Source organism: Equus przewalskii, chromosome 8 (assembly GCF_037783145.1).
Source record: "Equus przewalskii isolate Varuska chromosome 8, EquPr2, whole genome shotgun sequence".
In the NCBI taxonomy this organism is placed as follows: Eukaryota; Metazoa; Chordata; class Mammalia; order Perissodactyla; family Equidae; genus Equus; species Equus przewalskii.
Genome location: NC_091838.1, coordinates 42,532,164 through 42,559,116, shown reverse-complemented (window position 1 = coordinate 42,559,116; position 26,953 = coordinate 42,532,164). Strand labels below are relative to the sequence as shown.

General features: G+C 38.7%; 1 long non-coding RNA gene across 1 annotated transcript; it reads left to right on the top strand.

Moving 5' to 3' along the window:
- Positions 1 to 247: 247 nt before the first annotated feature.
- Positions 248 to 26,953, top strand: LOC139085245 (uncharacterized). The gene is made up of 3 exons (XR_011543444.1): positions 248 to 395; positions 6,588 to 6,680; positions 26,872 to 26,953. It is a non-coding gene; the product is annotated as an uncharacterized lncRNA (long non-coding RNA).

Sequence of the window (26,953 nt, the reverse complement as noted above, 5' to 3'; positions counted from 1 at the left end):
CTGCTGAGCAGAGGTGTGGAGAAGGCAGAGCACCGGGTCTGAGCAGCCAGCCATTCCCATCTGGCTAGGAGACACCGGAGAGGAAGTAGTCCAGATGCAAGTGGTAAGGGCAGTACTACCTACGAAGTTTGTTTCATTCTTCATTGTTGTTAAATGTTGTTAATTGATGATGTTTGCTAACAAAAAATATTTTCAGACAAAATGCTGATTCAACCTCTCTCCCCTACACTTTTTCCTATCTCCTCAGTTCAGTCAAAAGCTACCAGGGAAGTTGCTCCAATTGGAACAAAACAGGAGGAAAGTGGTTTCATCTTTGGCTACCACAACCAGCTCTGCCCAGTCTGGAAATCCTGCTTTAAAAGCCTAACGTGTGGGGCCAGCCTGGTGGCGCAGCGGTTAAGTAAACACGTTCTGTTTCAATGGCACGGGGTTCGCCAGTTCCGATCCCGGGTGTGGACATAGCAGCGCTTGCCAAGCCATGCTGTGTTAGGCGTCCCACATATAAAGTAGAGCAAGATGGGCACAGATGTTAGCTCAGGGTCAGGCTTCCTCAGCAAAAAGAGGAGGATTGGCAGCCGATGTTAGCGCAGGGCTAATCTTCCTCAAAAAATAAATAAATAAATAAATAAAAAGCCTAAGGTGTTCATCATGCCTCATTCACATAACTATTCTGCCCTACTTTCACACAGCTCTAAAGCCAGGAACCTAATGTTTGCACCTATCTGCCCAGTTTCATTCCTTCCTTCATTCATCCAACAGATATTTATCAAGCACTTGCTTTTTGCCGTATATCGTGCCAGGCACTGGATATGGCATTGAATACGTAAACTGTGCCCTCAGTATATGTCATGGTATCCAGTGTTGAGTCAAAGTGTTTCTATTGGACTATTAGTAGCAATGTTCTAGAAAGAGCTTAAAAACCAGACTCTAATGAATGTGTGAGAATGCAATCTTGTATTTGAATAGAACTATGCCGTTTTCAAGGATTTCACATATCAGATGTTGTTAATTCAGTATTTAGAGGAAAACCTCTTTGCTCTTAAATGCTTTCAGTACTAAAAAAAAAGTTTGATACGCAAATCTATTAAAGAGAAAAAGGATAAGGCAAGTATTATCTTCATTTTGCAGATAAGACTAATGAAAGTTGGGTAGGTTAAAGGATTCCTTCAAGCTCACATGTATAGTAAGCAGCAAACTCCGCTTAGGAAGCCAGCTGCTCCTTCTCCTGGCTTGCTTTTTCTATTACCCCTTACTGAGACTGGGAGGTCTGCAGGGGGCAGGGTGGGGGCGGGGGCAGCTGCCCTGTCTGTGTGTAAACAATAAAGTAGCAGAGAACTGTTAGGTTTGCTCTTTTTAAATTTTTGATAAGCCATCACTGTGCTTATTATCAATTTTATAAACAGGCAGCTGTCAAGGAGCAAAGTAATGAACCCAGCAGATGGGGACATTGTGAAAATATGTTTCTGTGAGACTTGTAAGCGCACAGTTAATCAGAACAGTAATCGAATCTTTAGACTTAGTCTCTAGCAATATGTGCAGTTCCTGACACAAGGTTCTGTCCTGGAGTTCTTTCTCATTTACCTCAGCTATCGGCCTCTGTGGGAACGACTTCCAAATTCAATTCAACAAATGTTATGGGAGTGACAAAACGCCTGTGTAGTAAGAACATAATCAAGAATGAGGCCCCACCCCAGCTTTCAGAGTGCCTAATCTACATTAGGGAAACAAAGAATCAGAATACAATGTGAGGGGCCGGCAGCGTGACCTAGTGGTTGGGTTCCCACTCACTCTGCTTCGGCCGCAGGGGTGTCGGGGTTCGGATCCTGGGCACGGATGTGGCACTGCTCGTGAGGCTGTGCTGAGGCAGTGTCCCGCATGCTGCAGCTGGAAGGACTCACAACTAGAAATATGCAACTATGTGCCAGGGGGCTTTGGGGAGAAAAAGGAAAATTTTTTTTTTAATTTAAAAAAAATTAAAAAAAAGAATACAATATTAATATACATTATAATGGGCAAGTGCTGTAATGATATAGAATATTCTTAAGAAACAAAGTTAGGGAACAATTACTTATGAGTAGGAAACAATTACTTATACTTAAGAATAATTCTACATCTGAAATCTTTCAGACATCCTCCAAGCTTTCCAGCTTCCTTAATGAGAATAACATTTTTATTGACCAACTATTATGTACTAGACATTATGCTAACTGCTTTACTGGTGGTATATCTCATTTAATCCTCATAACAACCCTATGATTATTTTTCATTTTGCAAATAAGAAATCTGAGCCTCAGAGAGCTTAAATGACTTGTTCCAGGTCCTACAGCTGCTGTGATCCAGCCACGCCAAACCACTAACAGTTACCCCACTGGTGTGTGGAGTGGCACCTCTTTTTCTTTGTGCACAGGGTTCCCACTGCTTGGATGAGCCAAATCACAGAGCCACCAAACCCATTTTGAAATCTGGCAGGGTGAAAGATGGACAGGAACCATAATGGTAGAGTATATTTGAAAAGTTAATATGTCACTCTCATAATAGTGAAAGAATTAAAGAAATTACAGAACTGGAACATTCATGGCAGACTTTACAGATGAAAAGATTTTACTGGTACAATGTGGGGAATACACTTTCTCCAAGCATAGTTGTAAGATTCACATAATTTAATCCTGTATTATAGGACAGCTACACATAGTTAATACCTTAGGATATTACTTCTTTATATGGCATTCTTAGACAATGACAAAAATTTTTTTAATGTTTTTAATGCAATATCTTTTAAAATAAATTCATATACAAATGTATGTGCATATGTATGTGTGTGTATATATATGTATATAAACATATATATTCTAATAAATAAAACCTAAGTTATGAAGCAAATCTAGATCACAATATCATCAGTTTTCCAAACAACCAAAATTAAAATATAAGATACATATCAGATGCTGTTAACTCAATATTAGAGGAAAACATCTTTGCCATTAAATACTTATAGTAGTAAAAAAAATTTTAAGAAAGAAACATGAGGGTGGGCCCAGTGGTGCAGCGTTAAGTGCACACGTTCTGCTTTGGCAGCCCAGGATTCGCCAGTTCAGATCCCGGGTGTGGACATGGCACTGCTTGGCAAGCCATGCTGTGGTAGGCGTCCCACATATAAAGTAGAGGAAGATGGGCACGGATGTGAGCTCAGGGTGGGTCTTCCTCAGCGAAAAGAGGAGGATTGGCAGCAGATGTTAGCTCAGGCTAATCTTCCTCAAAAAAATAATAAAAAAAGAAATGTGATGAATTAAGTCTCTGTCTAAAGACTACAAAAAACACAAACTGTTTTTTTTACAATCCAGTTCTGTCATATGTTAACATTTTACCATATTTTATGTAAAATTAGGGATTTGAAGAATCAGTTTTAATTTTTTTTAAGATTTTATTTTTTCCTTTTTCTCACCAAAACCCCCCAGTACATAGTTGTATATTTTTAGTTGTGGGTCCTTCTAGTTGTGGCATGTGGGACGCCACCTCAGCATGGCCTGTCCGTGCCCAGGATCTGAACCAGCAAAACCCTGGGCCACCAAAGTGGAGCACATGAACTTAACCACTTGGCCATGGGGACGGCCCCAGTTTTGTTAATTTTTAAAGAACCATATTGGTTTGCTTATCACTTCTATTTTTTGTCTTTATTTTATATAATTGATGACAAATCAACAGTCTGCTTAGGAAAAAATTGAGAAACCACCAGCTTAGTTAATAAAATAAAAGGAAAATTCAAATTAAGAAAATCATAGACAGAAAAAAGGTGATACAACTCAAACATATTTTTTTTAAATGACAGGAATGTTATTTTAAGCCACAAGCTTATAAAATGTGCTAAAGAAGTGGAAGAGGATAACTGTGTCTAGTAGTGTAAAGATACCAAATTCAAGGTAGCCAAAGAGAAACCATGAAGACAAACACAGCAGACAAAGAAGTAGGTGCTTACTTCAAATGATTAATAGAACAACAACAAAAAAGCCACCATTTCATGCACTATTTCTGGGAATGTAAACTAGTAGAACTTTTCTGGAATACCATTTAGAAATATCAAGATTTTTTTGTGGCTACCATTTGATCCAGCAATTATACTTTAGATATTTTTACTAAAGAAGTGTTTAAATATGAATGGTTCAAAAAAAAAGAGATTGTTCACCAGAGATAATTTTTGAGAATAAAAAAATTTAGAAACTATCTAAATTTGATGTGGCATAGAAACAGTACAATTTTATATGTATTGACATACGTGATGCCAGAATTCTATTGATAAAATAAAATTACAAGTTATAAAAGGTATCTGTGTATTACCCAATAAAAAAAGGCTGGGAGGATGTATATGAAACTGGTAACAGTGTTTATCTCTAGTGAGTGAGATTTGAAGACTTCACTTTTACTTAAAACATTTCAATTGTCCTTTTTTTTTTTTACAGTGACTAAAATTGGTAAAATCAATGAAGATATTTCTGTTTAGGGAAAAATGGTCACTTGACTCAAAAGATTCTTAGAAAGCTTTTCCAAACTTTCAAAAACTGTACAATCCTCATATTATATTATATTACATAATCCTCATATTATATTACATTACTTTTTTTTAGAAGATGGCAACATATTTTACAATTTTACTTATTTTATGAGATTAATGTTATTTCTAATTTTTTCCAGCTTTATTGAGGTATGAGTGACAAGTATATATATTTAAGATATACAACGTGATGTTTTGATATACACATACCCAAGTCTCCGGTCTTCAATGTAGACCTCTCCTCCCAATGTTTACATCCTCTAGTTCAGACCTGGGCTTCAATCCTAATTCTGCCACCCACTTTAGGCAATTTATTTAGCTTATCTATTAATTATTTGTCTCATCTGAAAATAAAGTACCCTCCAAAAGAGTTGAGAAATTAGGTTTGTAAAGCACTGATCACAGTATCTATCATATTTGATCAATAAATGTTAGCTACTTGCCACCTACATTCAATTGTTCTGAATACATGACAAAAGCTCTGTATGTCCCAAACTAACTTGCTATTTTCTCTACTTGTAAATCCACTCATCCTTCTAAACTCCCTTCTGAGCTACACTATGTAGAATCCTGCATCACGCCAGACTTTTCTCCTTCTCTGTCACTCCTCACTTTCAATATATCGCATGGCCTTACAGATTCTTGTTTCTTAAAATCTCATCCCCAGTGCCTCTTCTCCATCCCTGCTTCCTCTTGGCTGGTTCAGGCCCTCTAGTTGCTCATCTTAGCTACTCCAAGAACCTCCGAACTCGTCTCACTGGCTCCAGAGTTGCCCTCTTAACTCCATCCTGTACCCCCCACCCCCACCCCTAGTGACCTTGCTAAAACATTACTCTGACTGGGTCAGCTCCTCTCCAAACCCTAACAGTGTTTTTGAGTTAACAAGGAAACTGAGCAAAGGGAAGAACCCTGCCCAGTGGTACAGTTTGGTGGTTTCTCACTGAGCTCTCTCTCTCCACATTGAAAGGCATATTTGTTAGTTTTAGATAGTTCCATCTAATAGCAATTCAGTTCTTTGTGATTAATTTCACACTCCCCATAAATCTCTTTTAAATTGCAAATATTCCAGGGAGTGATAATAGAGTAAACCCTTGATGCTTTACTGTGCAGTTTGAGAGAGAAGGCCACTGTATGAGACTCTCTGAATGGGGCCACTGAGGACAAGTTTTACTGAGGGCAGGAGTTTTTGTCTAGCAATGTATAAAGAATTTGAAAGAATGTTCCTTTCCTGATTGGACTACCTCTTCTAAATATATTGGGGCTTTGGGCAAAGGTGGCCCTTTGATCACATACTAGAATAGATGTTGGATGCCCACTCAGTACCCCCTACCAGATCCTAGGCTTTTTATCCACATCTCCCAACAACTCTGAACCAACTCATTTAATCAGTGAGGAACCTCAGGCTTGTAACCCTGTTCTGCTCTTAGAAGCAAATAGTTTCTGAATCACTCAAGACCTAAACATGATTCCTGGGTGTGGGATTCCAAAACAAGTGCTCTTTCACCTTTCAATCCCTTCTCCACTTCCTCTAGGCTAGTGGTTCTCAAAGTGTGATCCCCAGACCAGCAGCATTACCATCACCTTGGGAACTTTTCAGAAACATAAATTCTCAGGCCCCACCCTTGGTGTGGCTGGAGGATAGAGAGAGAAGGAGGGGAGGATGATGGCTGAGATACTGGGAAAAAAAAAGAGGCCAAGGCCTGGAGGATCAAACTAAGATCAGAGAACAGCTACATTAGAATGACAAGAGGCCCTATGGGGTCTTGATTAAGAGGGTGCACTTGGGAGCCCAACCTGGCTCTATTTAGCAGCTGTGGGACCTGGAACAAGTCACTTAACCTCTCTGAGCCTCAAATTTCTTATCTATTAAATGAAAAATAATCATAGGGTTGTTGTGAGGATTAAACGAGATAAACTACCTATAGAGCAGTTAGCATAATGTCCAGCACATAACAGGTATTCAATAAAAATGCTATTTTCAGGGTGAGGTGACATCAGCATCATGGCAGAGTGAGTTATTCCCTTTGTCTCTCCCCTCTAGGTTACAACTAAGTGGACATTCATTAACCAATAGAGGATTCCCTACCCAGCACAACAGGATGCCTAAAAGATCTGTGCAGCCATACAGCTGAAGGTGAGTGAACTGGATCCCTGGGAAGCAGTGGAACTAGCTGAGCAGAACCCTCTGCATCCCTGGTGACAGCTATCCAGGTTGCAGGTCCTCACACAGCAGCTAGTGCAACTGTAAGAGAAGGCAGGGGCAGCCTGGCTTGCATGCAAATGCTTTCTGAGTGGTAACCTATCCCTCAGGAATGCCTACTTGGCCACACTAGCCCTACCCATGGGAATGCTCCCCACCAAGTGGCAGCAGCTCAGCCCCCACAAAGGAGCCCCTCCCACCTAGCAGCTCAGCTGGTCCTGTCCCTAGCACAGTGATTCTGCCGCCATGAAAGCGACCTGCCAGTGGAGCATAGAGGCCCCACCTGCATGTGTGTGCATGACCCACCAAGTGGCTGTGGCCAGCACACAAATACAGAGCAGCCCTACTGGCATAACTTCCGGCAGACAGGGCAGGATCAGAAAACACAGCTCCTGCCCAACTCCTAGCAGTGGCAGGTGGAATCTGTGACCTGATACTACCACAAATGTACCAGCAAAGGATCAATTCATGAAATGCCATGAAGAACTACATAACACTTCAGAGTAGAAGGAAAATGACAAGTCTCCAGAAACCAATCCTGAAATCACAGAAACTTACAATCTAAATGAGAGAGAATTCAAAATGGTTGTCATAAAGAAACTCAACAAATTATGAGAAAACTCAGAAAGACAGCCAATGAGCTCAGGAATAAAATTAATGAGCAGAAGGAATACTTTACCAAAGAGATTGAAGCTCTAAAAGAAGACCAAACAGAAATTCTGGATATGAAGAACACAGTTAATAAGATAAAAAATAATCTAGAAACCATAAAAAAAATAGAGCTGATATTATGGAGGACAGAATTAGTGATTTAGAGGATAGAAATATAGAAATTCATCAGGTGAAAGAGGAGAGAGAACTAAAGTTTTTTTTTAAATGAAGAAATTCTTTGAGATATATCCAACTCAATTAGGAAAAGCAACATAAGGATTATAGGTATTCAAGAGGGAGAAAAAAGAGAGAAAGGAGCTTGTTCAAAGAAATAACAGTTGAGAACTTCCCATACCTGGGGAAAGAACTAGACTTACAAGTACTTGAAGCCACTGTAACTCCTAATTACATCAATGCAAAAAGACCTTCTCCAAGGCATATAATATTAAAACTGGCAAAAGTCAATGACAAAGAAAAAATATTAAGGGCAGCAAGGCAGAAGAAAATAACCTACAAAGGAACCCCTATCACGTTTTCAGCACCCCACTTACATCAATGGTAATCATCAATGATAGATCATCCAGACAGAGTCGACAAGGAAACAGTCAAATTAAATGAAATACTAGACCAGATGGATTTACTAGATATATATAGAACATTCCATCCAAAAACTTCTTCTCAAGTGCACATGGAACATTCTCAAAGATAGACCATATGTTGGGAAACAAGGCAAGCCTCAATAAATATAGGAAGATTGAAATCATATGAAGCATCTTTTCTGACCACAATGCTATGAAACTAGAAATCAACTACAAGAAAAAAGCTGGTAAAGTCACAAATATCTGGAGACTAAACAACATGTTACTGAACAACCATTAGATCAATGAAGAAATCAAAGGAGAAATAAAAAAGTACCTGGAGACAAATGAAAATGAAAATATATAATACCAACTCTTATGGGATGCAGCAAAAGTGGTATTAAGAGGGAAATTCATAGCAATACAGGCCCACCTCAATAAACAAGAAAAATCTTAAATAAGTAATCTTAAACTATGCCTAAAGGAGCTAGAAAAAGAAGAAGAAACAAAGCCCAAAGTCAGCAGAAGGAGGGAAATAATAAAAATTACGGCAGAAATAAATGAAATTGAAACAAACAAACAAACAAAAAACAGTAGAAAGGATCAATGAAACTATGACCTGGTTCTTTGAGAAGATAAACAAAATTGACAAACCCTTAGCCAGACTCACTAAGAAAGAAAGAGAGAAGTCTCAAATAAATGAAGTTAGAAATGAAAGAGGAGAAATTACAATGGATACCACAGAAATACAGAGGATTATAAGAGAATACTATGAAAAAGTATATGCCAACAAATTGGCTAACCTAGAAGAAATAAGTAAATTCTTAGAATCATACAACCTTCCAAAACTGAATCAAGAAGAAATAAAGAATATGAATAGATCAATCACAAGTAAAGAGATTGAGATAGTAATCAAAAACCTCCCCCAAAACAAAAGTCCAGGACCAGATGGCTTCTCTGGAGAATTCTACCAAACATTCACAGATTTAATACCTACCTTTCTCAAACTATTCCAAAAAATTGAAGAAGAAGGAATGCTTCCTAACTTATTCTGATCGCCAACATCACCCTGATACCAAAACCAGGCAAGGACATTACAACGAAGGAGAATTACAGGCCCATATCACCGAGGAACATAGATGCAAAAACCCTCAACAAAATATTGGCAAATCGAATACAGCAATCCATTAAAAGGATCACACACCATGATCAAGTGGGATTTATACCAGGGACACAGGAGGGTTCAACATCCGCAAGACAATCAGTGTGATACCCCACATGAACAAAACGAGGACTAAAAATCACATGATTGTCTCAATAGATGCAGAGAAAGCATTTGACAAAATCCAACCTCCATTTGTGATAAAAACTCTCAATAAAATGGATATAGAAGGAAAGAACCGCAACATAATAAAGGCCATATATGGCAAGCCCATAGCCAACATCATACATAACAGTGAAAAACTGAAAGCCATCCCTATGAGAACAGGAACAGGACAAAGGTGCCCACTCTTCACCACTCCTATTCAATATAGTACTGAAGGTTTTGGCCAGAGCAATTAGGTGAGAAAAAAGAAATAAAAGGTATCTAAATTGGAAAGGAAGAAGTAAAACTCTCACTGTTTACAGATGACATCGTCCTATATATAGAAAACCATAAAGAATCCACCAGAAAACTACTAGAAATAATCAACAACTACAGCAAAGTTGTGAGGTACAAAATCAACTTACAAAGATCAGTTTCATTTCTTTTTTCTTTGAGGAAGATTATCCTTGCGCTAAAATCTGCTGCCAATCCTCCTCTTTTTGCTGAGGAAGACTGGCCCTGAGCTACCATCCATGCCCATCTTCCTCTACTTTATACGTGGGATGCCTACGTATAAAAGCATGGCTTTTGCCAAGTGGTGCCATGTCCTCACCCTGGATCCAAACTGGCAAACCCTGGGCCGCCGAAGTGGAATGTGTGAACTTAACCACTGCACCACTGGGCCGGCCCCAATCAGTTGCATTTCTATACACTAATAATGAACTAGCAGAAAGAGAAGACAAGGATACAATCCTATTTACAATTGCAATGAAAAGAATAAAATATCTAGGAATAAACTTAACCAAGGAAGTGAAAGACCTATACACTGAAAACTACAAGACATTATGGAAAGAAATTGAGGAAGACATCAAGAAATGGAAAGATATTCCATGCTCATGGGTTGGAAGAATAAACACAGTTAAAATGTCCATATTACCTAAAGCAATCTATACATTCAGTGCAATCCCAATCAGAATCCCAATGACATTCTTCATGGAAACAGAACAAAGAGTCCTACAATTTATATGGAACAACAAAAGACCCTGAATAGCCAAAGCAATCCTGAGAAAAAAGAACAAAGCTGAAGGCATCACAACCCCTGACTTCAAAACACACTACAAAGCTATAGTAATCAAATCAGCATGGTAATGGCACAAAAACAGACACACAAATTAATGGAACAGAATTGAAAGCCCAGAAATAAAACCACACATCTATGGACGGCTAATCTTCGACAAAGGAGCCAAGAATACACAATGGAGAAAGGAAAATCTCTTCAATAAATGGTGTTGGGAAAACTGGACAGCCACATGCCAAAGAATGAAAGTAGACCATTATCTTACACCATACACAAAAATTAACTCAAAATGGATTAAAGATTTGAATGTAAAACTTGAAACCATAAAACTCCTAGGAGAAAACATAGGCAGTGCACTGTTTGGCATCAGTCTTAGTGGCATCTTTTTGAATATGATGTCTACTCAGGCAAAGGAAACAAAAGAAAAAATAAACAAATGGGACTATATCAGACTAAAAAGCTTCTGCAAGGCAAAGGAAACCATGAACAAAAAGAAAAGACTACCCACCAACTGGGAAAAAAATATTTTTAAATCATGTATCTGACAAGAGATTAATTTCCAAAATATATAAAGAACTCATACAACTCAACAACAACAAAAAACCCAATCAAAAACTGGGCAGAGCATATGAACAGACATTTTTCCAAAGAAGATATGTGGATGGCCAACAGGCACATGAAAAGATGTTCAATATCACTAATTATTAGGGAAATGTAAATCAAAATTACAAGATATCACCTCACACCCCTCAGAATGGCTATAATTAACAAGACAAGAAATAAGTGTTGGAAAGGATGTGGAGAAAAGAGAATGGTTATACACTGCTGTTGGGAATGCAAACTGGTGCAGCCACTATGGAAAACAGTATGGAGATTTCTCAAAAAATTAAAATTAGAACTATCATAAGATCTAGTTATCCCACTACTGGGTATTTATTCAAAGAACATGAAATCCACAACACAAAGAGATTTATGCACCCCTATGTTTGTTGCAGCATTATTCACAATAGCCCAGACGTGGAAGCAACCCAACTGCCCATTAACTGATGAACAGATAAAGATGTGGCATATATGTGCAATGGAATACTACTCAGTCATAAAAAAGACAAAATCGTCCCATTTGCAACAATGTGGATGGAATTTGAGGGTAGTATGTTAAACAAAATAAGCCAGACAGAGACAGACAAACACTGTATGATTTCACTCATATGAGGAAGATTAAAAAAAGGACAAAGAGAACAGATTAGTCGTTACTAGAGGGGAAGAGGGTGAGGGAGTGGGCGAAAGCACTAAAAGGGCTCATATGCATGGTGATGGTTAAAAACTAGACTATTGGTGGTGAGCACAATGCAGTCTATACAGAAACTGATATACAGTAATGTACATCTGAAATGAAACAGTGTTATAAACTAATATGACCTCAATAAAATAATTTTTTTAAATGCTATTTTTCATTAAGGAAGCTGGAAATCTTGGAGGATGGGGCCCAGTGAACTATGTTTTAACAAGCCCTCCAGTGATTCTGAAGAGTCTTGAGGACCACAATAGAATTACCTGGAGAGTTTGCAAAACTCCCATACCCTGACTGCACCACAGACCTATAAAACCAGAATCTCTGGAAGTGGAGCCAGTCCCGGCCATGATGTTAGTGCTTCCCAGGTGATTCCAGTGTGCAGCCAAGATAGCCATTGCTTACATTCACACTAATATAATGTCATGGCCATCATTTATTAAGCACTTAAAATGTGCCAACATTGAGCTTCTTATTTACATTTACATATCATCCTCACAACAACTCTAAGACTTTAGCATATTATTATTCCTACTTTAAAGAAATTAATATTGAGGCTTAAGATAAAGATTTGCATCTTGCCCACCTGCACTAATTTGGCAGAGTCAGGACTCAAACTCAGGATTTTCTGACTCAAAATCTGGGCTGCAGCTCCCTACCCACTGCCAGATATACAGCACTCTTGGAACTATCATTAGTGTATGAGCAAGCGTGGTCAGTAGCAAGGTGAGACTAGAGACTTCATTGTAGGTGGTGGCTCAGCAATTGCTAAAAAGAACCTACAGAGAAGCATTCAGCAATCCTGGTGGAAGAACTTAGGCTTAGGACGCAGACTAACCCAGCTTTAATGCTGGCTCTGCCTAAGGTCCTACTTTGTGACTTAACCTCCCTGAGCATCAGTTTCTTCAGGTATAAAATGGAGATATTAATACTTTGTAGAGTTGCTGTGAAGATCAAATGAGATAACACCCATGATAGTGTCTGTACAGACTAAGAGCACAATAAATGTTTGTTTACCCCATCCTGGATGACGAATTACTCCTCCACTTTGACCCTAATTGTTAGCGCCTAGGGGGTGGAGGTTGTTATGTCCACAGGAATCAGCCTTGGAAATAGCAATTTCTCTTTCTTCCATGTTTTCCAATAAGTGACTCTATTTACATTTTCTATTCTTCCCTCAGTCAATTCTTCCTTCTCCTTGCCTCAGTCAATTCTTCCCTCTCCTTGCCACTGTTTGAATCACTCCACCCAAACCTTTGCCGAAATGTGTGAAACAAAGCACCTCCCTTTTCTAGTTTGACAGTCATTATGCACAAGTCAGGTCCCTCCTCCTTTCCTGCTTAACCGCCCCATCTCTATGGTCCAATGCCTACAAGGTCTTGCCTGCCATTGAGGCCTAAGTGTAATTACAATGTTGTCCTGCACATCCTTGGGCCGAGAGCACATGCTTTGATCATAATCTCCTGGTCCCTAAGAATATCTAGCCTCTGGAAAGGCTCCAACTGAATTGACCTTCTAACTTCTCATTCTCCACCTAGATTCACCAGTCTTTATTCAGCATCCCACTACTCCTGGCTAAAAAGGCTTGTTTCTCTAGACTCAGGCAAAACTTAAAGAGGGAATTTTGAGTCCATCTCTTTTGTTTTGTAGGTGAGAAAACAAACTGCTCTAGGTCAAGTGGAAAGTTGGTGGTGGAGCCCCAGACTGTAGCTCAGGTTTTCTTACCCCCGACAAAGCACACCTGCATCAGGAAGCTATTTCATAGTGGAGACTGCTCTGGACTAGACTCGCAGTCCTGTGACCTTACTAGGCTTCAGGGACTTTCTTGCAATTTTTTTGGATAATATTTTAAATTGTGTATTAATTAAAATGTGATCACAGTAGAAAAATGCAACAAAAAGAAGAAAAGTAAAAATCAAGAGAAAGAGACAGAAAAGAAGGTGGGATGGAGAGAGAAGCAGCTAAAATTATGTGGCAGGAAGAGAAGAGAAGGAAAATGGCAAATCAAATCTGAGGCATGGAATGCATGAGCAACCGGCACCAACCTTGTTGGTCAGAGGTGGACCCCCGGTTTCTGGTTGTGTTGCACACATAATCACTGAGAACATCTCCTTTCCCACCGTTGAGTTCCCACCCAACCCAACTGCCGCACACCACAGATCTAAGGCTCTATTACTGTTCCCTTCCCCCCCCCCCCACCCTTAATACTGTCCCCTTTCAGTAGCCGAGCCCAAAGAATCAGGGAAAACTCAGGGTTTATGTGTTGGAATAGCTGGCTCAGGAAAATAAAAATGTTGCGATGCTCAGTATAGAAGTTAGTTTCCCCTGGCTCTCAACATAGGAAACCCTCTGGGAATTGAATTATTCTGGGGAAATAATTCTCTGCCTGATTTAATAATCAGGGTCAAATATGGATATACCTCAATCTCTAACCCACTCACTCAAAGGGCATTGAGTCAAACTGGGGATTCCAAGAACAAGGCCATATCTCATTCCATTACCCTTTGGGAAGGGAAGTAATACACAGGCAAGAACCAGGAGCCAGAGACACGCTCTGACTCATTCATTTTTTTTTAATTGAAGTTTTTATTGCAATAATTATAGATTCATATGTAGTTGTAAGAAATTAAACAGAAAGATCCTGTGTACCCTTTACCCAGTGTTTCCCAATGGTAACATTTTGCAAAACTATAGTACAATATCATAACCAGGAGGTTGACATTGATGTAATCCATTAATCAGACTTCTCCAGTTTTACTTGTACTCATTTGTGTGTGCATGTATATCTAGATCTATGCACTTTTATCGCACGTGAAGGTTCATGTGTCCACCATTACAGTGTAGATACTGAGCAGCTCCATCACCACAAAGATCCCTTGTGTTCCTTTATTATCACCACACCCTCCTCCCTCCAGCCTCACCTTCTACCATACCTAACCCCTTGGCAACCACTATTGTATTGTGTTTCTACAATTTCGTCAAGTCAAAAATTTTATATAAATGGAATCAGAGAGTATGTAATCTTTTGGGGTTGGGTTTTTTCACTCAGTATAATTCCTTGAAGAGTCATCCAAATTGTTGCATGTATCACTAGTTTGTTCCTTTTCATTGCTGAGTGTATTCACCTTTTCACTCTGTGATCATGAACAAAATCGCTTAGATGTTTGTACTTTTCTGCATGAAGGACCCTGGAAATTGTCTTAACCCTTTTAAGCCTCCATTTATTCATCTGTTTTTTGTTATGTTTTGCTTTGTTTTGTTTTAAACAGTGGGAAGTTGATAAGAGCATAGTTTCTCCCAAGATTGATATAAAGTTCAAGTGAAGTCGTAGACATAATGACGCATTGTGAACTGTAAAGTCACGTGCACATGTAAGACTAAGTTACTATAATGGGCTGTTTGAGGGAAGCTACTGTTTTAAATTTTGTTTTTCCTGCTTCTTTCAGACATATCAAATTACTCCCATTTTGAGATTTTCTTCCAGCCAGCTAAGCTCAAGGGGCAGGGATTTAACTGTCAGGCCTCCCTTGAGGAAATTGCTTACCTAGACAGAGGTGGTGGGGGTGGGGAGGGAGAATGAAAGAGAGAAGAAGAGAGAGAGGGAGAAAGAATTACAGAGAGAGGGAGTGAGGGGTGCGGAGAGAGAGACAGAAGGAAAGAGAGAGAGGAGGATGTAGGAGGAGGGAGAGAGAGGGATAGACAGACAGAGCATGAAGTTTTCAGGACGTTTTTCAAGCATTCTCAAACCTGTTCTGATGACAGAGTACATAAAAGTCTACATGTAATTTGCATAACACTGTCAACATTGCTAAAAATGACTCCACTATTCAGCACAAAAAACAATATCAATGGCAGAAAAAATTACCTCTAATTCTTCCTGTGCAGTATGAAATCATAGTCATGAGCACACATATCCATTAGAAAGAGTTAGATATCTAAGCATGGTTACCTGTCTCTGAGTTTTTCTGTAAATGTTCATTTTGTGTTCTAAAGTTCATCAGAAGACAAGTGATAGCAAGCTCTAAAGGTTGAAAGAAAATTCAGGGGAGATAAACTTAAAATTTGAAAGTTCTACGAATTAATGTTTTTTTTTCAAACCAGGAGAAAGTATTTACTCTGTTTTGGTGGGAATATTTCCGCCCAGCTCACTGTCTACTCTAATCAGCTAAATCAGGATTACATGAGGAGCTTTTAAAAAAATATAGATTCCATTAGTAAAAACTAAATTCAAAACTAATGATAATAAAAATAATAATTTACAAATATATATATTCCAATTCCCACTCCTACTAATTCAGTAGATCTGACCAGGAAGCTTGTTTTGTTTTTAATTTCCCCGGGTGATTCTAACATTCAGCCAGGTTGGGAACCTCTTCTATTTAGGATTTGTCTTCAGTGCCCCCTGATGGACTTTTGCTGACATCTCTGTATATTCCTCCTGTAAGGTCTGTCTTCACAAGTTTTCTTTTTTACCAAAACCTGGTTTCCAGTGGGGTTTCAGCCTCCTCACTCTCTGTAACTATCTTTGTCCAGGTCATCATCACTTCTCTTTCTCAGTTTACTCAACAACTCAGCAGCATTTGTCATGGTGGCACACCCTCTCAGCTTAAAATACTTTCAACTCGATTTCTGCGATGTTGGGCTGTCCTACCTCTCAGATTCTTCTTTCTCAGCTCCTTTGCTAGCTGCACCTCCCCTGCCTCACTCCTCAAGGTGTATGCCTAGAGCTCTGGCTGCCCTCCCTTTTCTGCCCCTCTGCTCTCAGTCCCTAGATGATCTCATTTAGGCGGATGGCTTTAAATACTATCCATATGTTAATTGTGTTTATAGTTCCACCCCTGCCCTTCTTCCAGAGCTGCGTAGTTTGATATCTCCATTGGATATCTAATAGGCATCTCAAACTTAGCACGTCCAAAATAGAACCTTTTGATGCCCCACCCGCACACCCACACTACCAGCTGGTTCTGCAGTCCTCATTTCATTTAACAGCACCACCATCCATGGAGTTGTTCAAGCTAAACATTTAGCTGTCGTCTGTGCTTCCGCTTACCTCCCTCATTCACCTACCAAACATAGTCAAAATCCTTCCAATTCTCAACTCTATTTCTCTAGTCCATGCCAACATCCTCTCTCATGGGAAACTATTGCAATTTCTCCCTATTTGGTCTCTCTGTTTCCATTTTTACCTCCTTTGTGCTGATGCTCCGTCAAGCACTATCAAAAATGTAAATGACGGCCCGGCCCCTGGCGTGGCGGAGTGGTTACGTTTCTGCATGCATTCCGCTTAAGCGGAGCAGGGTTTCGCCAGTTCGGATCCTGGGCGCGGACATGGCACTGTTCATCAAGCTATGCTGAGGCAGTGTCCCACATGTCACAACTAGGAGGACCCACAACTAAAAATATACAACTATGTAAGGGGGGGTGGCTGGGCTTTGGGGAGAAAAAGGAAAGAATAAAACCTAAAAAAAAAGAAAACTTAACTATGTAAATGAGGTAGACCACTCTCTTACCTAAAACTCTCTAATGAATTTTCATTGCAAACAGAATAAAATCTAACCCCTTATTTTAGAGCTTACAAAGTCTAAACAACACAGCCCTGAACACTCATGTTGCTGTCCTGTCTGCCTGGAAGGTTCTTCCCACAGATCTTTGCATTGCTGGCTCCTCATCATTTAGGTCTTGGAGGGCATCACCCTTAGAGAGACTTCTCCTGAGCATCTTATCTGAAGACTTAACCTGCCCAGTCTTTCTCTTTCTCTTTCTCTTTCTCTTTCTCTGTTTTCTCCATTGCCTTTTAACCAACCCAATTTTTTGTATGTATTTGTTTACTTGTTTATTGCTGGTACAGCCTCACTAGAATGCAAGCTCTAGCTCCACAAAGCAGATGTTCAATTAGCATTTGTTTAATAATAAATGACTCATTCACCATGGTATAAATGACTGACAGGTACTCTAAGTATTCCATTTTTCTTAGGCATTGCTTTGAACTGGGTTCAAATCTTTAAGATCGGGAAAAAGCAAGCTAGTAAGATTTCAATCAATTTACTGACTGAGGAGAATTTCTTCACCACTCCCCTGAAAAATCGTCTCTATTTTATGGGCCGCCCCCATTTTCTGTCTGTACTTGCTTCTGGATCCCCTCCAACTTTCCTGGGAGGTTACCTCAGAAAACTGTCCTTCTCTAGTTGACCCCCTTCCTTTTTTAGTAGATGTTTAAGCATCCAGGCTTATAGATTCTTGTGTGCGGTAGTGATACCTTGGTCCCTTGGCAGAGGCAACGCCAGGTTATGGGGTCAGTTGAGCCCTTGCATGTCAGCAGTTTGCAGTAGCCTACTGCCACCTCAGCGTTGTGCTTTTGGTGTGTCCACACCTCATTCCCACCTACCAGCTCTGCTGAGCCCATGTTTCCTGTGCCTTTTCTGGCCTGTACCTTTTCTTGCTTTTTTACCAGCTAGATGCCTAAATTCTGCTTCCAACTTCTGCATTTCTGGAAACATTTCATCATTACTGTTGCAATTCTGCCCCCTAGTAGCTGAAACTAGAAACACACACCTCTGATGGGAATCACAGCATTCGCTCTTTCTAGAGCAGTTCTCTCCATCATCAGCTTTCATTTCCAGAAGGACCCAATTGCTGGAGAATCTCTCAACTCAAGGGGGTTCAGGAGAACTGGCTTTCTCCACGGCAAGCTGAAGCCCAAGGTGTTTCTGTCTACAAGTCACTCTCTCCACCTCACCCCGTCAATGGTATATTCCCTTTTATTTCTTCCTGTCCCTTGTTCATGACAGGGATGGCAGTTACCCCCAGGGCTGGACTGAGAATCTGGTACCCCATCAAATTAGCAGATATTCTAAATGTTCAACATTTATTTAATGAGGGTATAGACAAACTAGTTTTCTGTTAATATAAATTCCTCAAACTAAAGGATTTATAGCGTGTAATTTTCTAAACCAGAAAACTTCCTGGGAAGAATAGAGATAACCACAATTTGACTTCTATTACAATAGACTAGATTTTCCTATTGTTGAACTTCATATAAATGGAATTATATGATATGTAATTTCTTTTGTCTGACTTCTTTCGCTCAGCATGTTTTTGGGATTTATCCATGTTGTTGCATGTAATAGTCCCTTTTAATGCTGAATAGTATTCCATCATATAGATATACCATAATTTGTTTATTTATTCCCCTAAATATCCATTGTTTATCCACTCATGGACATTTAGACTGTTTCTAGATATTTTCAGGCCATTATGAATAAAGCTGCTATGAACATTTGTGTACAGCACTTTTCATGGACATATGTATTAATTTCTCTTGGGAAGTTATTTAGAAGTAGAATTGCTGGGTCGTAGGGCATATATTTAAGTTTGTTAGAAACTGCCAGTTTTCCTAAGTGATTGTGTCATTTTGCATTCTGGGAGACATACAAAACTATTTAAAATTTGGATAATAAAATAACACCCTCAGTGACTAGCCCTATACTATGCTTTATTCAGTATGAGAATGTCATCAGTTGTGACCACCAGACTCCAGGAAACTGTCAGCTGGAAGGTCTTGGGGCTGGAGGCTCATCTTTTAGTTGTATTGCACAAACTGTACATTCAGGTTGCAAAATGAGTCACTCAAGATTGGCCAGTTCTAGCAAGGCGTGGCTTTTTATTTCTCCAAAAAATACTGTGTTCTTCTGTTCAGTTCTGTAAGGAGTCAGATGGAAGCCCAAGTTAACAGGTATAATATTTCAGATTTATTCTAGTGATGTTTTTAGTGTCCCATAAAGGTCACTGCTTGGAAAATTCAGGGCATATGTGTGTGTTTCTCTTATTGTTCTTTTGTTTTAGGAGATGGGGATGGAAATACCTCTACTGTACCATCTAAAACCCAAAATCTTTTTAAGTTATAACAGAAATATTTTTTAAAAGCATAAAACAAGCATACAGCTTAGTGAATTATTATAAGGCAAATACTCTTGTAATCACCCTCCATGAAGGTGATTTTTTTTCTGTAAAATATGTCTTTTACACCTCTAAATCTATAGATTGCCCTTTATCTGTTTTTTCCCCTTCACAATTTATTTGTTGAAGAAACTGGATCATTTGTTCTATAGAATTTCCCAGAGTCAGGATTTTTATGTAGTTATTTATCATTATCCCCTACCCTCTGCACGTCCTGCAAATTGATAGTTGAACCTAGAGGCTTCATCAGACTCAAGTTTGACATTTTGGGAGGAAGACTCTTTTGTAGGTGGTGTTGTCTTCTTCATCAAGAAGAACATAGTGTCCAAGTGGCTCTGTTTTTGTGTTGCTAGCAGCCACTGAGGTTTAATTCATCAAGGGTTGCAAAATGATGATATTCCAATTCTATCATCTCTTCTTCATTTATTGTTGAAATGCTTCTATACAGAGAAACTTCCCCCATCTTCCCTGGCTACAGTGATACATTCAAGGGAAGGCAAGATAAATTTCTTGAGTCTTTCTCTTTATTCACCAGTTTTCAAAATACTGTAAAGAGTTAGTTCCCAAGAAGAGTCCCAAGATGACCAAATTTTTCTTTAATATTATTGTGAAACATGAATTTGAACATATTTGTATCTTTATTGATACTCAAACTGTCCTATCTTCGGCCAGTGGCAACCTCTTCGAATTACCTCCCAAATCTTTTAACATGACTCTATCAATATTTGACAGATTTTTTTTTTTCTCTCTGGTATGACATGATTTCCCAGGCTCATCTCCACATTTCCTGCCTTAGTCCTGGGATCAGCTTTTTTTTTCCTAGGAAGCTTTGCTTTTTAGTGGGAAATGGTATTTCAAGACAACATTTGGCTGTTAGAGTTATTAATCGCTATTGGGTTTATCATTCTTTCTTTCTTTCTCTTCCTCCCTCCTTTCCTTTCTCCCTTCCTTCCTTTCTTTTTTTGGTAAAATACTTCATGAGTCATACTGATACTTTCAATTCACATTCAGGAGTATAAGAGTTTTACATAACCTTATATATTACATCTGTGCCTTATTTTCTCATCACTAAAACTCCTGATTCTCAAGGACACTGGAGATAATGAAATAGAATACCATGTAATTTCTCATTTGTTTTATTCCTCTTCTTTATTTTTTTTAAAATTCAGGTTTATTGAAGTATAATTGACTTACATTAAATTCACTTATTTTAGGTATACAATTTGATGAGTTTTGACAAATATGTATAGTTGTGTAGCCATCATCACAATACAAGATATAGGACATTGCCAGCTCAGACTCAATGTGAGAGGGGACTACACAAGGGCATGAATAGTGGGAGGCATGGTTCATTGGAGCCATCTTTGGAGACTTGCTACATGTCAAGCTTCCATTTGGGGCCCTCTTCTTTCCTTCTCGTTCACATACTCTCCCAGGCAATTTAATCTATTTCCATTCCTTTAATTACTGGCTCATGACAACTTCCAAATCCATATTTCCTGAGCTCTAGACCTGACCTGCAGACATGGCCTCCTGAAGGTGACACATTATCTTTTCCCAAATCTGCTCCTCTCCTGCCTTATCTTAGTTATTACCAATTACCCAGTGATTTATCTTTCATCTTATACCATACTACCTCTCCCTCACTTCTACTTCAATTCCTACAGCCAACAGATTTCAAATCTGTCAATTCTCTTTTGAAATATCTCTGGACTTAGTCCTTCCCACTACAATTTTTTGAGTTTGTGCTCTTTTCATCTCTCATCTAAAGACCTTTTTGTTTCTGTAGTTTCTCCTTCCAGTCTAATTCTTCCCTCCTCTCCATCCCTCCCCTCCTTCTCACACTTCTTCCTCCTTCCCATCTCTTACTGTCTTTCTATCCTCAAGAGTCTGCAGAATTATACTTCAAAATAGAAATCAGATCATACAATTCTGCACCTAAAATTCTTGAATTACTTGCCTCTGTTTATAGGATAAAATCCAAACATATTTGAATCCTATACAGTGACATTTTCACATTCTAAAATATACTTGCATTTCCCCCAAATAAGCCATGATTTTTCCTTCCTGCTTATGGTTCTCTTTTCTTGGTATGCCCTTCCACATTTCTTTATCCATAAATATCCATAAATATCCTACCTCTCCTTCAGGAGACTGAGCAGGAGCTTCCTCTTCTGTGAAGCCTGCCTTGATTTTCCCAGAGAGACTTAGGATTGCTCTCCTTATATCCTTTACATAACTCAATTATGTTTGTTTATATAATCCTCACTACTCCCCTCACCTCATTCTGGAAATTGTGCTTCTTCAGAATAAGAACTACATCTTTTTTAGTACTATATTCTCTTTTCTAACATGGAGATGGGCTACATCAGTTAGAGTCTTCTGTTATTAACAATGGAAGCCTGATTCTGATTAACCTAACCCAAAGTGAATTTATAAGAGGGATATCAGCTTATAGAACCAATGGGAAGGATAGAGGGCCAGATTTGGAAGTAGGAAGGATCCAGGGCTGTTCTTGAGAGATAGGAGACAGAAGTGGAGAGAACAGTACTGCATCAATAAGAACAGTAAGGTGAGCAAACTGGATGAACTTCAACAATTTTCTGTCTCTGGATGGGCAAAGTTCAAGAAAGGAGTGTCCAATTGTAATAGCTATGTCCTTCTCTAGCAATGAGAACAAGGCCCCTGATGAAGTCCTATATAACTGGCCAATGGGGATGAGGTAATTTCTTGAAAGGAAATAACATGATACTGGGAAGAGAAAATGGATACCTAGTAGCTAAAAAGACAGCATTCATTATACTAGTGCATAGTAAGTGCTCAATAAATATTTTAATGTGAATCAATGAATGAATACTTGAAATTTTTATTTCCTGCTGTACTAAACTGCAGCCATTCACTGGATGTCTTAGATAATCTCTTGCTTTCCCACTTTTGCATGCCACCTCCATTGGGATGGTTTGCTCTCCTCTTGTCTGCCTGGGAATGTGTTCTCTATGATTCACCTTAAATGAAACAACCTCTTGGAGACTTTTCATGTCCTTTCTCCATCTCGTGCTCTTACAGTAGACTCTGTGTTCCTCTGTCACACTGCTTCCTTGATAACTTTCCTTTACACAACAGGCTTCCCCAGAGTTAATTACTGGTGCTCATAGCAAAAACGTCCTTACTGATAGACCAAGACAGGCACATCTCCTGTTCTACACCTTACATTCTAGAAGGAGACCTATCTGGTAGCAAAATTCGGCTTCCAGTGTTGTGGGTTTGGTCACTAAATTCCCATTTTTATCAGTTTGGTCATCAAATCACCAATTTAAAAACTTTCTATTGGAAATCTTGTGCTGAGTACCTAAAACTAACTAATAAACTATAGAAACATATGATATTGTAAGTTGTGTCCCATCTACTTATATATTTCAACAAATATTTATTGCACTGTGAGGGATCTGTGGAAGAATAAAACCTACTTCCTGGACAATTTTTGTTTCTGAGCTCAGGAATTTACATGTAGATTCTATTGGGAAAGACAGGCTTTTAAATACCTAATTATAACTGAAGGCAAAACAGACGTACACAAACACAGGCCACATGGCTCTTGTGAAATACTTTTTTAAAAAAGTCAGTTCTCTAAGGACCAAGAATTATGCTTTACCTCATTTCCGTCCTTCAGGATGCCTGCCAGTGTGATGTTCACAAAAGAGGCTCAATGAACAGTGTTTGATTAATTCTCGGGTATTGAGAAATTGGTTGATGGTATAAAAGGTGCCTCAGCAGAGATTAAGAAAGGGAGGAGTTGTAAATAAATATGTTCTTGAAATGTCATATAGTAATGGATGAGATAATGCTTACTGGGCACCTTAAAATTTCAGCCTGAGATTCCTGCTTATGCCTAATGTGTCATTTTAAGTATAAACAATATTGTCCCAGTGCTGACTCAGAAGGAAATTTTCTCTTACTAAACCCCCTATATTATGTCCCTGAGCACACTAGGTTTTCCCTGAAGGTTTCTAAAGGCATCCATTTAGAATGAATTAATTGGGGAGAATAGTATAATAGATCAGGATTCCATTTAGAATTTTTCTATTTTTCATTAAGTTGTTTTTCAATGACAAACATTTCAAGAGACTATAGAACATTTTTCGGGAAGAATATTTTTCACAAGTGTTATTTTTAATTTTAAGGTTAAAAAATAAAAATCTCTTTTCAGACCACCAAGTTCAGGTGTGAAATGGAGAAAATGAGTCATTAGGAATAGGAGTTAATTTTTACAACAAAAAATATTATATGTACTGTAAAATTTTTTATTTGAAGCTTAAAGGTTAATTCTTTACAGTTAAAATAAAGGCTTCTATGGGGCCAGCTCCATGGCCAAGTGGTTAAGTTTGTGTGCTCTGCTTCGGTGGCCCAGGTTTTCGCCGGTTCAGATCCTGGGCGCAGACATGGCACCACTCATCAGGCCATGTTGAGGTGGCATCCCACATGCCACAACTAGAAGGACCCACAACTGAAATACACAGCTATGTACTGGGGGGATTTGGGGAGAAAAAGCAAAAAAAAAAAAAAAAGAGAGAAAAAAATTATAGGCTTCTATTAAAACCTAAGAATTCTAGCAAAAAATAGAAAGTGAAAATCTTTTTATAATCTTTTAAAATGTAAAGTATGTTGTTGATCCACAAAATAATTTTGTGGGATAGAATGGTGATTGAGAATGCAAGTTTGGTAATCACCTGATTGCACACACCCAGACATCTATTTTCAAAACTAGTGAAAGGAGTTTCACTGCAAAGACCTGCATAATTTTGACTATGCTATGCCCAGGTTAATTTCAGAAATCGCTTAAAGCAGGGTGGGGATTAGCAAGGTAACCAAAAAAGACCAAAATATAAAAGGGTCATGTCCATATATGTTTTTTAATTCTCAAAGCAGGAGCTTTGACTTTTACCCTATCCTCTTTCCAAGCTGCCAAACTGGCTTTTCTGGAGGCAGGTTTGGTCTGGATGAGTGACGGTGATATTTCTGTTTGGGTAAAATCTCATTTGAATTTTTGGTCTCTTGCTCCCATTAACTCTTAACTTTTAATCTTAACTCTTTAATTTTTCTCTTTTTTCTACTTTTAGCTCTTTGTCATGTCCTTTGGCTTTGCTTGGTTTCCTCTGGGTTCTGTGCTTGCCCTCTCTAGCATTTCCCTCAGAACACCTCCTTCCCTCACTTGCCATGCTTTCCCACAGCCATCTAGTTCCATGCCTGTTTTCCTACACAAAGTGTTTAGGAGGTGTCCAGGGGTGGAAAAGTAAATAGCATACTTTGTTTTCCACTGTCCTGGGTCAAATGTTAATTAGTGTGACAAATCTTAATAAACAAGTATAATTGTTTGTTGGTAGTGTGCTTGCTAAGGGTACACAAGATATACAATATGTGGGTGGCTCTCACACCCAGTAGAGTGACATTATTTAAAAAAAAGGAAAATAACAAGTGTTGGCAAGGGTGTGCATTGCTGGTGGGAATGTAAAATGGTGTAGCTACTGTAGACAACAGTTTGGAAGTTCCTCAAAAAGTTAACATAGAATTACCCTATGACCCAGCAACTCCACTTCTAGGTATATACCCAGAAGAATTAAATGCAGGGACTTGAACAGGTACTTGCACACCAGTGGTTATAGTAGCATTATTCACAATGGCCAAAAGGTGGAAACAACCCAAGTGTCCATCAACTGATGAATAGGTAAACAAAATGTGATACATATATGGGTATGTATGTATATACACAATGGAATATTATTCAGCCATAAAAAGTTATGAAATTCTGACACATGCTACAACATGGATAAACCTTGAAAACATTATGCTAAGTGAAGTAAACCAGACACAAAGGGACAAATATTGTATGATTCCACTTATATGAGGTACCCGGAGTAGTTCAGTTCATGGAGACAGAAAGAAGAAAGGTGGTTGCCAAGGCCTGGGGGTAAGGACATATGAAGAAGTAGTGCTTAATGAGTATAAAGTTTCTGTTTGGGATGATGAAAAAGTTCTGGAAATGGATAGTGGTGATGGTTACATCACATCGTTAATGTACTTACTTAATGCCGCTGAATTGTTTACTCAAAAGTGATTACAATGGTAAATTTTATGTTATGGATATCTTACTACGCACAAAAAAATGTAGGTGTTTGTGGCCATCCCAGACTGGGTTCCGCTAAAGTACTTTTTCCTCATGAGGGCCATCTTTGGGCTTTCTGAGCCAGCTCTGTATCTGCTTTGACTCTAAGGACCTAGAGAAGATCAAATGTGTCTTCCCTAACCTCTCTAGAGTGGGAAATACTGTCATTAAGTGGAGCAGTTTCAAGAAAGAGCTATTAAATAAGAATCAGAGCTTTGGGAAAAGCTCAGAGCCGTGCATTATAACTGTTTGTAATATGTGACTTTTCTAGAGTTAATATATTGAAGAATATTAAATTATAAAAAAACTCTTACTTTTATTGCCAAAATAACACCTGTTTTATTATAGAAAATTTAGAAAATAAAAGTAACCAGGAAATAAAAATCACTTATAATCCCATTGTCCAAAGACAGGTAACTATAACATTTTGTTGGATATCCTTTCAATTATTTGAAATAATTCTATATCTATATCTAATATCTCTAGCTATAAAAATATGTATAACTGTTTTATAAGCTCCTTTTTGAATTTTTTTTTGGGGGGGAAGATTAGCCCTGAGCTAACATCTGCTGCCAATCCTCCTCTTGTTGCTGAGGAAGACTGGCCCTGAGCTAACATCCGTACCCATCTTCCTCTACTTTATATGTGGGACACCTGCCACAGCATGGCTTGCCAAGTGGTGCCATGTCCGCACCCGAGATCCAAACTGGCAAACTCCGGGCTGCCGAAGTGGAACAGGTGCACTTAACCACTGCGCCACCGGGCAGGCCCCTCCTTTTTGAATTTAACAATTTATTATAAATATCTTTTGAGGGGAAACATTTAGATAAACTATTAGATGGTTATTTAATTAAATTTGTTCTATCAAGTTTTTTTTGGCTTTAAATAAACTTTTATTCTGGAATAATTTTAGATTTACAGAAAAGTTGCAAAGGTGGTATAGAGAGTTCCTGTACATCCTTCACCCAGCTTCCCCTAATGCTAACATCTTACATGACCTTGACACATTTGTCAAAAATAATAAATTCATCTTGGTACATTACTAAACTGCAGAATTTATTTGAATTTCACTAATTTTTCGATTAATCTCCTTTTTCTGTTCTAGGATCCAATCTGGAATATCACATTGCATGTAAAACAAGTATTTTTTTGGCCAAGATATTCTAGAGGATGCAAAAATAAGTAAG